A 12,028-nucleotide genomic window follows, 5' to 3' on the forward strand; every position below is an offset into this window, starting at 1 on the left:
TCTAGCCGTAGATTGCTTACCAACCCTCCCCTCTCTGCAAACCGATTTCTGCATAGGGTCACCCTTCTGCGGGCCTTAGGGCTGCACACCAGTACATCAGCAACCTTCAGGGCTTTGTGCTTCTTGCGTGGAAAAGTTACAAAAAGAAACTGATATCAGTGTGATGGGGTGGCACCTATATAGGCACCGGGCCTGTCATTTCTAGGGCAGCCAACGGGGAGCCAAGCGACACCCCCTACTGGCGCACAGTGGTACTGCTCAATATTTTATGGATCCAGCCCGACATGTGGGAATAGTTTTAAGGTAACAAATCTACAGCTAGATAGTCTGTACCATATAAAGTGTTACCTTGGGTTCAGTGCTTAGTTTGTGTTAAAAAAAAGTGCCTGGGCGCTTGTCAGGAGGCCACTCCAGCTTGCACCACCCATTCCCCCTGCCAGTGCTGCCAATGGCAGTACCAACACAGCTAATAGCCATCACACTTCTGCAAGTGTGACAATTCAGATCATTCCAGGTGCCCAACACTATAAGAATGGCTTGAGGTATTGGTCCTTTTTAACCCCTTCGACGCTCATGACGAGCCCAGCTCGTCATGGAGTTTCCATTGACTTCAATGGAAATTACATTGGAGAATATCAGGTACCACAGCATCCAAGTGGTTAATGTATATTGAATAAGTAAATAACTGATGTGCTCATTTCTAAATTAGACAGTGCCACCATGTAGCGAAATGTCAAATCTGATGCTGACAAATAAGTGCTGGTGAACCGGAAACCACTGACTCAAATTAAGCACTGCTTGGGTTGCCGCAGGAGTACATTGACTTGGTCAGAAACTATAGACCCAGCACATGCACCTGCTACACTGGTAAGTAGAAACGTTTTGTGCATTACTGTAACTTAAGCAGAATTAATCCACTCATCCCTTCAGTGCCGGACATTATTTGGTACCGCCTAAACCTTCAAAGGACACGTTTGGTTTCTACATCAATCAAGCTACATCTATAGATTGCAGAGCAAAGAACACTCTTCTGCCTTCAAAATCCTTATTATCATAGCCTTTATGGAGGTCCTTAAGCAGGTGTTCCCACCAAGGTGTTCCTGCCTAAGTCTGACTCCTTCTCAGAGGCTCCCTTTCATCAGAGCGGTTCTGGACACAGTGCAGTTTTAGGTTTATCCTCTCGAGCAGCAAGTCCAAGATATTCAGACTATGATACCGATGTTTCAGCCTATATCCTGGATTTCAGTGAGATTTACTCTGAGGCTGATGGGGCTCATGACTTCCTGCATCCTATTGGTAAATCATGCCAGGTGGTGTATGCTGTCTCTTCAGTGGGACCTGAAGTTCCAGTGGGAGTTGCATCAGGGAAATCTCTCATTTTGGAAGGAACTGCAAAAGACCTGCAGCGGTGGCTGACGAACCGCAATTAGGTCAGAGGCAGCCAGATCATACCGTAGTGACAGATGCATCACTCCTGGAATGGGGCAGCCATCTCGGGGAGTTGGAGATCAGGGGACACTGGTGTTCAGCGGAGTCAGGGCTCCACATCAACTTGTTGGAGCTTCAGGCAATCCGGCTAGCATTGAAAGTAAAGTAAAGTAAAGTCCACATTTGTAAAGCGCACAATCACCCGTAAGGGTCTCTAGGCGCTGGGGGGCCGTCGGGAAGATTAAGCGAGCTATTGCCCAGAGTCACATGGTGCTGGGCTAACCTGCCGCCGGAGCCGGGGATCAAACCGTGGTCCCCAGATTCCAGCGTCAGTCGCCCTGGCCGCGGCGCCACACCTCTTCAAAAAGCATTTCTTCCCTCTGTCAAGAGGGAGTTAGTGCAGGTGTTCAGGGACATTACCACCGCCATATGGTACTGCAACAAGCAGGGCAAAGTGGGGTTGTGGACCCTTCGTCAAGAGACCCTGCATCTCTGGACATGGCTGGAACAACAGGGCATAACCCTGGTGGTTCAACACCTGACAGGTTCTCTGAACGCCAGGGCTGACAAATTCAGCCGTTGATGCCTAGCATGTCATGAATGATGTCTTCAGTTGGAGGTGGCCAAGGTCTCTTTCAGCAGTGGGCAGGGCCTTTGTTAGATCTGGTCGCCTCTGAAGAGGATGTGCAATGTCAGCAGTTTTGCATGCTGGAGTTGCCAAGGCTGCTATTGCTTGGCAATGTTTTTCGTCGTGAGTGGAGTTCAGGCCTCCAGTGTGCCTTTCTGCCCATACCACTTCTACCAAGAATTCTGAAGATCAAGAATGACCGAGAATCTGGTATCCAGAGTTCTTTGAATGAGCATCGATCCTCCGATCAGGCTGCCCCTTTGGGAGGATCTTCTGTCACAGCAGCAGGGGAGGGTCCTCCAACCGAACCTGTCAACTCACCGCCTCCATGCGTGGAGATTCAGTGGTGACAGTTCATAGCTTTCGGCCTTCCTCCCGAAGTTTACAATGTTATTTTGGTGGCCAGGCAGCGCTCCACTAAGACGATAAACAACTGCCATTGGCAAACATTTTACAAATATTGTACAGAAAGGTCTATTGACCATCTTTCTGCTTCTCTAGCTACTATTCTTCCTTTCATTCCTACCCTTGCCCAGCCGGACTCTGCCTTGGGTACTCTCAAGGGTTATCTTTCTGCTCTGTCTGCTTTCTTGCAGCTGCCGGACCAACCCTCATTGTTCAAGTACCCTATTGTAAACAGGTTTTTGAAAGAGCTTATACTTATGTTTACACCTACACCCTTTGTCATGCCACAGTGGGACCTTCATTTAGTTCTTACATTCTTTATGGGTGCTCCTTTTTTTGAGCCTTTACTTAATTGTCTCCGGCTGCTCATCATCAAGACAGCCTTTCTGGTGGCAATAACAAATGCCTGAAGGGTGATTGAGTTACAGGCTTTATCATGCAAGCCTTCCAACTTGATGACCTTTTATGGATAAGGTAGTGTTTCGCACCTGTGCTTCATTCTTACCGAAAGTGGTGACCCCATTCCATCTGGGTCAATCAATCACGCGTCCTACCTTTTTTGCTTCTCTGCATCCCTCTAAGGAAGAGGAGCGTCTCCACCCAAAAAAGAGTTCTGTCGTTCTACCTTGATTGCACTAAAGAGTTCTGGGTGAGCAGCCAGTTCTTTGTGGGTTACATGGGAGCTAAAAAAGGTCGGACAGTGCTGAAACGTACCATTTCTTGCTGTGTCGTTTTCTGCATTAGGATCTGTTATGGCCTGGCTAGGAAGCAGCCCTCAGAGGGCTTACAAGCTCATTCCACCAGGGGGAAGGCTGTGACCACGGCGTTGGCTCAGGGTGTCTTGATCCTGGACATCTGTCAGACAGCAACATGGGTGTCTCTGCACACTTTTGCCAAGCAATACTGCCTGAGCAGTCAGGTCCGCAGGGACAGACATTTCGCCCGTTCAGTTCTGCAGGACTTTTTAGGGTGAAAATTTGTCTGCAGCCCACCGCCAGGATGGTATGCCTTCAGTATCTATTCAAAGGTGAGGAATCTGCAGCTAGAAGTCTCTGTCAGATGAATAAGTTACTTACCCTCTGTAACGCATTATCTGATAGGGAAAACATCTAGCTACAGATTCTTTACATACCCACCGATGCCCTCCGCTCTGCGGACTCTTTTAACAGGGCTAGGGTTACTCCCTTTCATGGTCCTAGTGATGACACATGTCAGTTCACTTCATGGCTCTGCACTACTGGCGTGTAAAAGTGAAAATTAACTGACGTCTGCGCTCCTGGGTGGTGTTTATATAGGTGACTACGATGTCATAACCGACACTGATGACATTAGGCTGAGTCACCTGACGGCGCACAGGGGTATTGCTCATGCAGAAGTTTCCGGATTCAGCCTGATGCCTGAGAACTTCAAAGGTAAGGAAATTGCAGCTATGTATTATCTCTACCAGATAATGTGTTACTGAAGGTAAGTAACTTGTTTAATACATTGAGAGAACCAAACTCTTTCATAAGAAACAACAGTTGTTTGTAGCTTTCTCCCAGCCTCATAAATGGCACGCCATTTGAAAGGCCAAGGTAGCCAGGTGGATTATTAAATGCATCCAAATCAGCTATACTAAAGCTAAAACAACCCTACCTTCCTGCCCCAGGCCAACTTCCGCCCTCAAGCAGGGAGCTACTATAGCTTTCCTGGGGAACATACCTATAGGAAGACTTTTCTGAAAAGCTGGCACATGGTCAACTTAAAACACATTTTAATGAAACATTATTGTGTGGATGTCCCGTCAAGATAGCAGGCCAGAGTTGGTCAATCTGTTTAAAAGATTTTGTTTCAAACCTCTGTGTTGGACCTGGGGTAACCAGTCCACATAGGGTAGCCTGGCACAGAGTGAAGACGCCTATTCCAAAGGCAATTGTGCTATGCTTGCATCACACTTGTGACAGTAACCCAGCGCCCCTCGACTAAAAGAAGAAACCACACCTTGTTAGAAAAAATAGAAATGCTTTATAGGAATCTTTTTGATCAGTTTACTCCTTCAGTAGTATAGAACTTTTACACGTTCAGCATTTCCACATTTAATCACTTGTATGCATAGAGCTCCACAGGGCATTGCTTTGGAGGATATACTTATTCTCAAAATCACCAAGGGCCCCTTCAAAGCCCTGGTACTCCAATTTTCCTAACAGTTATTCCACAGTTTCTATACAGAACACAGCTAGATTATTGCCCCTTTAAGGTGTAGCAAAACTGTACATTACCCTTAAAGGCTCATTTGTCATTTCAATCATGAAGTTCACGGTTCAGCATACAGTTCTGCAGTTTGTACTCTTGAAAATATCTATAACTGAGCAGCTGAATCTATAAATGGGAACAGGCAGATTATTTACTTATTTCAGGTAACGTTCTAGTTTCTGCTGCGATCACTTTGGCCTGTCAGGTTATCGCAATGAATCTTTCAAACCCGGAATTATCTGCATGCAACAACAACACATCTCCGTACCCAATCGGCACTTGTTCCGGAACCCGCCGTGTTATTCTGGCTTTCCTCCACTGAGAGCTCCTTCAAGCTATAGGCACAACATTTCCTCCTAGGCCCTCTAAATGAGGACTCCTCCCAGGCGGGTAAATTGCCTCAACAAGTAGGTACAGCAGACGGGGACATGAATCTGTGGTACGGTTCAAATCACCCCAAGTCTGCATCACCTTTCCTCAGTCTGGGCCAAGATTTCAGTCAGAAATTACTTCCCCCTGATGGCCCTTCCTCCCTACCAGTCTATGCTCCCAGCTTACTTTATCGGCAGTTCTGTCGGGCCCTCCGGACCAAAGTTAGGTTCCTTTTCAACTGGCCCCACTCTCTAGCTGATGTCGATTTCAGGGTGATAATGCCCACCACCTCAGCGCTGGTTTCCGACTGTTCGCCTGACAGGGATTGATGCGTTGGTCACCCGGCACTTCTACAATTCTTTCCTTGCCGGCTTCAGTAGTCGCTCCCGGGCTCCTCTAGGATCCTCCCCCTGACTGGTTTCACCCGGGAAGGATCCCGCCTGAGTCCGGCCTCCTCTCACTTCTCCCCTCCTCTTCCGACGCCGCAGTTCTCAGAAGGGGCGAACCTTTACTCCCTCTTCTCCGCCCGGTAGTTCCCTTCAGCAGCTTCCGCTTCACCCCTTGCTGGCTCCGCGCCGTGGGCACAGACAGCTCCGCTAACCCCGCGTGGCGCACCTCACCTCGTAAGCCTGTCGCATGGGAGCTCACACCACTGGGGAGATCTCAGGATTCGCTGTCAACCCCACTACTCCGGTAGGTTCCTGGTCAAGAAGGGCAACCTCAGACAGGTCACGGAACCGCTGGCACAACGGATCTTGCCACTATGTTGAACATCAGCTAAGTTCTACTCCGGAGGAGGGAAGAGAGATGGGGGGGAAATGTCCAGTTCCCCAGAGAGGAAGGCAGGTACAGCTGCCCTCACCTGTCCTTCTTCTTTGGACAATGTCACGGTCTATTCCTAAGGGCAGACACTCCCTTTTTCAATATCAGGGGTAAGAGGTGCTGTTTCTCCTGATGGGTCAGGTCAGTGAGGGAGGGACAGTGTCAGGAAATAGAAAGAGCAGCCCCAAAAGACAGTCAAGCTCTCCACTCTGCGCCAACCTCCTCTTCTCACAGCCTGTGCTCCAACTGGCAACTCCTCAGATCTCTACCCAAAATGGCCGCACAACATTCCACTATTTATAGCCTAGAACCAGGCGGTCTAGAGTGGGCCAGAAAGTTCTGGAACCCCTCATCTTACCCAATGGCCCCAAGCCCTGAGGTAGAACTTGACAGTTGGCAGGCCACCATTTTGTAGAGGTCCACTTACTCCCACCTCCATTTTGAAGAGCACCTGTGCCTCTTCATTGTATAGAAATAATGAGGCATCCCAAGCCCTAAGGTCAACACCAAAAATATAGTGAACAAAAAGGGGGGTTAGGAGGCAAAAAGGGGGGGGGGAAGTAAAATTAGGAGGGACCACCCAAAGGGCTGACAGGTCTAACACTCTGCCCAATCCATTGGCTAGCCACTGTGCCAAATATGTGTACCTACAGCCACACATGCTACACATGGAAAATGTAATTTACCCTGTAAGCTTCTGTTAATTGCATTTAATGTTGTAGATGCAATTACCCAATCTCCTCCCCCGAAGACAGTGGTTGTTACAGATATCTTTCTCTTTAAGATCATTGTTTCTGCTTGCATGGTCACTACTCTTTTTTGTACACACTGCTCCATATTTACTTTCACTCGTTTGGCAAAAAAACTATCTAACAATGGAGTTGGTGACCTTAGGAGACTGGCTAAGTATATAGGGTCCACCTATGGTGAGGCACTGTGCACGGAGTCCAGACAACCCTAAGTGATAGTGATTAGGTACCTGAAAACCAAAGCTGTCAAGGGGTAGCTGTGGAAAGCAGCTAAGGTTTATCTAGGAGTATGTAAAGCAGCTGCATGTACCAATATAGTCAGCCAGTAAGCTTTTCACACAAGAAAGAACCATACCAGGTGAGTAGAAAAATACTTAGTATCACACACTAGACATTAACTTGGTATATCTCCTACCAGGGGTATCAATTGCACACAAAGAACACCCAGAAAAGAACTATTTAGCATGGAAAAACACATCGGGCCCTACCGGGGGACGGGGGGGGGGAAACCATATACTAAAATAGGGGGGTGCAAGGTGAGTACCAAAACAGCACTAGTAGCAAAGGTTGGAGGATCCCAGCGGGAAGCAAGGAAACCCCCAAAGTGAGTAGCCAGGGACACCAAGGTACCCGGTTGCACAGTGGTTACACCGGGTCAGACGTCCATAGGACAACACTGGGTGAGTCGGGGTTGGAAATTTAGAGCTCTAGGACCTTTCTCAAAGGACAGACAAAACAAACCGTTAGGGATGGGTCCTAGGGAATATTTTAAGACCTAGCATGCACACAGCCCCCAATTCTAACTATACTACATGTGAAATGTCCACGGATCTAGAAACAAGAGACTACCTCAATGAAACTGTAATCATAAAAACCAAAAGAAACATAAATAATCTAAGTATGTGTGAGCAAAAAAGTCTCCTTCAGAGTAAGGATACCCATCAGTCACCACTCAATACCGCCCTAGTCATCATCTGGGCCACCTTTTGGCATTACCATCGTGAAACATAAATGATGAAAAAGAAGGACCTGATGACAATGTCCTACATCAAGTTATAGATCACTGGATAGTTCTCTAGATGTCAGTTGGTAGTGATTTGTGATGGGTGGGAAAATTGCAGTGCATAAGTAAGGTGTTGAAAAAAGTGATTTAAAATTGGGTAAATGAGAGCGACATTATGTTTTATTATTTTCACTCAAATGCCCAAGGTTAAAAACAGCAAAATAAGGCAGTTTTAACAAATACCTGCCAAAGTTATTATTAGGACGACATGTTTCGGCAATACATACAGACACTTCTATCCTTGCCTTCCTCAGGACCTTTAAATATGATCGCTACTGCAATGTCCCACATAAGCACCAAAAGAGTGAAAACATTAAGAAAATAACTGTTTCACCTGGAATCCTTGGTGTCTAGTAACATCCTTCTGCATATGGGCTGATTGGCCACTGAAATAAATACATAGTTGTTATTATTCAGGTTTTGTTGGTTACATATCAAAGATACACATCAGGTGTTTACCTAGGTGGACATCCCGGTGCGGCTTAAATACCATCTATATAGGTGTTTCGTAAATGTTATCATCAAATACATCAAGTATTATTATATTCATTGATGCATTCCTACTCCAGCTTACCTATTTATCAGGAGGATAAGGCCCCACCTCACCTGGTTGAGGCTCAGGGAGAAGAAGCACCGCTCTATAAAAACCAAGATAGCCTACACTTGTAAGAGGGCTCCTACTCCTCTGTGGGAATGTATGTAGACATATTCATCGGTATATAAAGAACATAGCTAAACCACTTCACAGAAATAGTGATCGATACTCTGTTAGATATTTGTGGTGTGAATGTCATTTGCCTTCTGCTAACCTAATCGATGAGATACCCATGTCCGCATTGTTATTTACTACTAGAAGGACCTTATGTTGATGTGTCTGCTTTTACAGACAGAACATCACTCGAATACTACACAGAAAATGTGTTCTGAATGTATGTGTAAATCTTCTGGTTAGATATAGTTTGACACACAATGGTTTCACATGATGACTATTTTATTTTGGCACCGTGACTCTGAGTTAAAAACGATATCAAACGAGCACATTGTGCAATAGGGAACTATATTATCTAGCTTCCTAACATCACTCAAATATCGCGTAGAGAGTGTGTTTTGCACGCCTTTTGCAAATCGGTTGGACAGTTATTGATAGCTAAAGAATGGTTCACAATGATGACAATTTCATGTTGGTATCGTCATTGCCGGCTAGAAATGATATCAAATGAGCACACTAAAACAGGGAACTACATAACCCAGTTCCCGAGTGTACGGGATGACATCACGGGACCAGATCACGTGGTGCGGAACCAAGAAGCCGGAAACGCCTGAGATAAATATGGCTAAGCAATGCCGCCGGTTACCTCCCTGACATGGCTTGGAAGCCTGTAAGGAGTACCGATGGACAGGTGAGGGGGAAGGAACAGCGGGGTACCCTGAATACACCGTTGTACTGATTTGGAAGAATTTGTTTAAGAGAAACAGTAGATGGGGATAATTGTGGCCGCAATCCTCTCTTGTATTCGGAATATAGGTCAACGGCATGAATGGCGCAGTAAATCCGTGCTAGATCACACGACTGCCCCATATTGAGCTGCATTTTACAACATCGCAGGGGCGGTATCAGTCAGCGCTATGAAGGGTCATATACGATAGATATATTACTCCATAGAACTAGGTGGGAATGCTCACCACACATTCTGGGTGAACGGTAGTTGCTACATACTACTGGATTAGTGGATACACTCATGATAGGCTCAGTACCCTGTCATGGAGTCTTCCGACTGATACACAACCAGTTGGTTTGGCCGTTTTATCGTGGTCCTATAGAGCTATAGACTAAGAGCGCGTAGCTGTTTACATTAAAGTGGCACAATAACACAGTGGCGCTTAAAGTAGGCAGTTTTGATGCACGGTCCTAGTGTACAATTGAATAGGGAAACATGGCACAACAGTACTGAAGATGGTCTAGTTTGTATATTTTGACCACTAGAGAACAACTTTAAAAGCAATAAAGATGACATGACAAGGAATGTATATTTGGACATGCACAGGCATATCAGAGGGAACAGGGCATTCAACTTTGTTCTATGTTTGTTTTCTCTGGTTTTTATAGAGCGGTGCTTCTTCTCCCTGAGCCGCAGCCAGGTGAGGTGAGGCCTTATCCTCCTGCTAAATAGGTAAGCTGGAGTAGGAATGAATCAATGAATATAATATTACTTGATGTATTTGATGATAACATTTACGAAACACGTATATAGATGGTATTTAAGCCACACCGGGATGTCGACCTAGGTAGACACCTGATGTTTTGTTTCTACCTCTTTGATATGTAACCAACAAAACCTGAATGATAACAACTATGTATTTATTTCAGTGGCCAATCAGCCCATATGCAGAAGGATATTACTAGACACCTAGGATTCCAGGTGAAACAGTTATTTTCTTCATTTTTTCACTCTTTTGGTGTTTATGTTGCACGTTGCAGTAGCGATCATATTTAAAGGTCCTGAGGAAGGCAAGGATAGAAGTGACCGTATGTATTGCCGAAACATGTTGACCTAATAATAACTTTGGCAGGTATTTGTTAAAATTGCCTTATTTTGCTCTGTTTTTAACCTTGGGCATTTGAGTGAAAATAATAAAACAATGTCTCTCTCATTTACCCAATTTTAAGTCACTTTTTTCTACACATTACTTATGCACTGCAATTTTCCCACCCATCACATATAACTACCAGCTGACATCTAGAGGACTATCCAGTAATCCATAACTTGATGTAGGACATTGTCATCAGGTCCTTCTTTTTCATCAATTATGTTTCACGATGGTAATGCCAAAAGGAGGCCCAGATGATCACTAGGGCGGTATGGAGTGGTGACTGATGGGTATCCTTACTCTGAAGGAGACTTTTTTGCTCACACATACTTAGATTCTTTAAGTTTCTTTTGTTTTTTAGGATTACAGTTTCGTTGAGTTAGTCTCTTGTTTCTAGACCCGTGACCTTTCCCAAAGGAGCCACTTGGATCAAGGAAGGTTGAAGACTCGCCCCACTCAAGGATTCCTTGAAGATATGCACCAAGGAGCCTGGGTACATACAGGTGAAGTGGTGTCGGAAACCTCAGTAGACACCAATGGAGGGTCGTGGAAGTACAGGAACTACAGCATCTCGTAGACCAGACCGGTGGAATCAGGACAAAGAATACAGATAAGAAGAAGCAGAGGGGCAGATTCCAAACCACCTGGAGTTGACCAGGGGGGCGCAGGAGCACAATATCAGCCCTGGTTGAAGATTCTTGGTGTAGCACATAGTAGAAAAAACAGCGGCTGTGGAGACCAGACAATGTTGTAGGCACCCAGGAGCCTTTCACAAGCTGTCCCTCACCTGTTGACAAGTGCAGGGGGGGGTCAGTGACCGGCCACCAACAAGCCTTGGCAAAAGTAAACATAGGTTTGTGGAAGAAGATACTTGGTTGCCGACCAGCAAGGTCTGAGGGACTGACTGAGCAAAGGTAAGTCAGGACCGGCCCTCAGCACAATGGAGAGCTAGTAGGAATCAGTGGAGCCCCCTCGAGGAACCTCTGGCAGCAGGCACAGGAGGTCGCAAGGAATCCCCAGCAGCGCACAGGAGATGAAGAGCCATGGTGCAGAGGATGCAGGCGGACGAGGTGCTTGGAACTATGCAGTGCTGGAGGCAGGGGCTACTTGGAGCTTGAAGAACTTAAGTGAAGAGAGCCAATAAGTCTTGGTAACGACAGACATACATGGTACACAGGGAGGCGGTCCACCCTGGCAGGAGAGGGATTACAGCCTCCCCACTTGCAGGGAATACTGGTCAGTCCTCTAGAGAACCTACAAACCACCCCCTGTGTTGCAGAGCTGGGCGATGTCCGTGGAACAACAGGATTAACAAACCGGTCGTTGGCGTTGAGGTGCCTGCAGATGCAGGGAAGTGACTCTTCAAGGGAGATTCCTTCAGGCTGTGTCTTTGGGGACTCTGAGGATGCACAGCCATGGAGTTGCGGATCTTTGGAGAAGCACAGGGATCAAGCTAAAAAAGGATTCTTCCTACTGGGATCAATCTTGTCATGGGTCCTGGCTTGAAGAACAGCAGAGTTTCAGTGGCTACCAGCAGAAGAGTCTTTGAACAGTCTTAAGCAACAGGCAGTCATTTCTAGAAACGGTTGTCAAGACAAACCTAAGGACCCACCCTCAGGGGAGCCCTCAAGTAACCCTTAAAAGGGGGTCAGGGACACTACTCAGCTGTCCTACCAGTCAAATGCTCCAACGGGCCAAGATTCAACATGGCAGAGTCAAGTGGCCACCTGGAGGAGCTTT

The 12,028-nt window shown here is 46.4% G+C and overlaps 1 long non-coding RNA gene across 1 annotated transcript in view; it reads left to right on the plus strand.

The window, feature by feature from the left end:
- Window positions 1-4,455: 4,455 nt before the first annotated feature.
- The window catches only part of LOC144827172 (uncharacterized), a 50,130-nt gene continuing 42,557 nt past the window's right edge, over window positions 4,456-12,028 (plus strand). The window contains exon 1 of the long non-coding RNA XR_013610058.1: window positions 4,456-5,758. This is a non-coding gene — a long non-coding RNA (uncharacterized LOC144827172). The remainder of the gene's footprint in view (window positions 5,759-12,028) is intronic.

The sequence above is a fragment of the Lissotriton helveticus genome, chromosome 4_1 (assembly GCF_964261635.1).
Source record: "Lissotriton helveticus chromosome 4_1, aLisHel1.1, whole genome shotgun sequence".
Taxonomy (NCBI): Eukaryota; Metazoa; Chordata; class Amphibia; order Caudata; family Salamandridae; genus Lissotriton; species Lissotriton helveticus.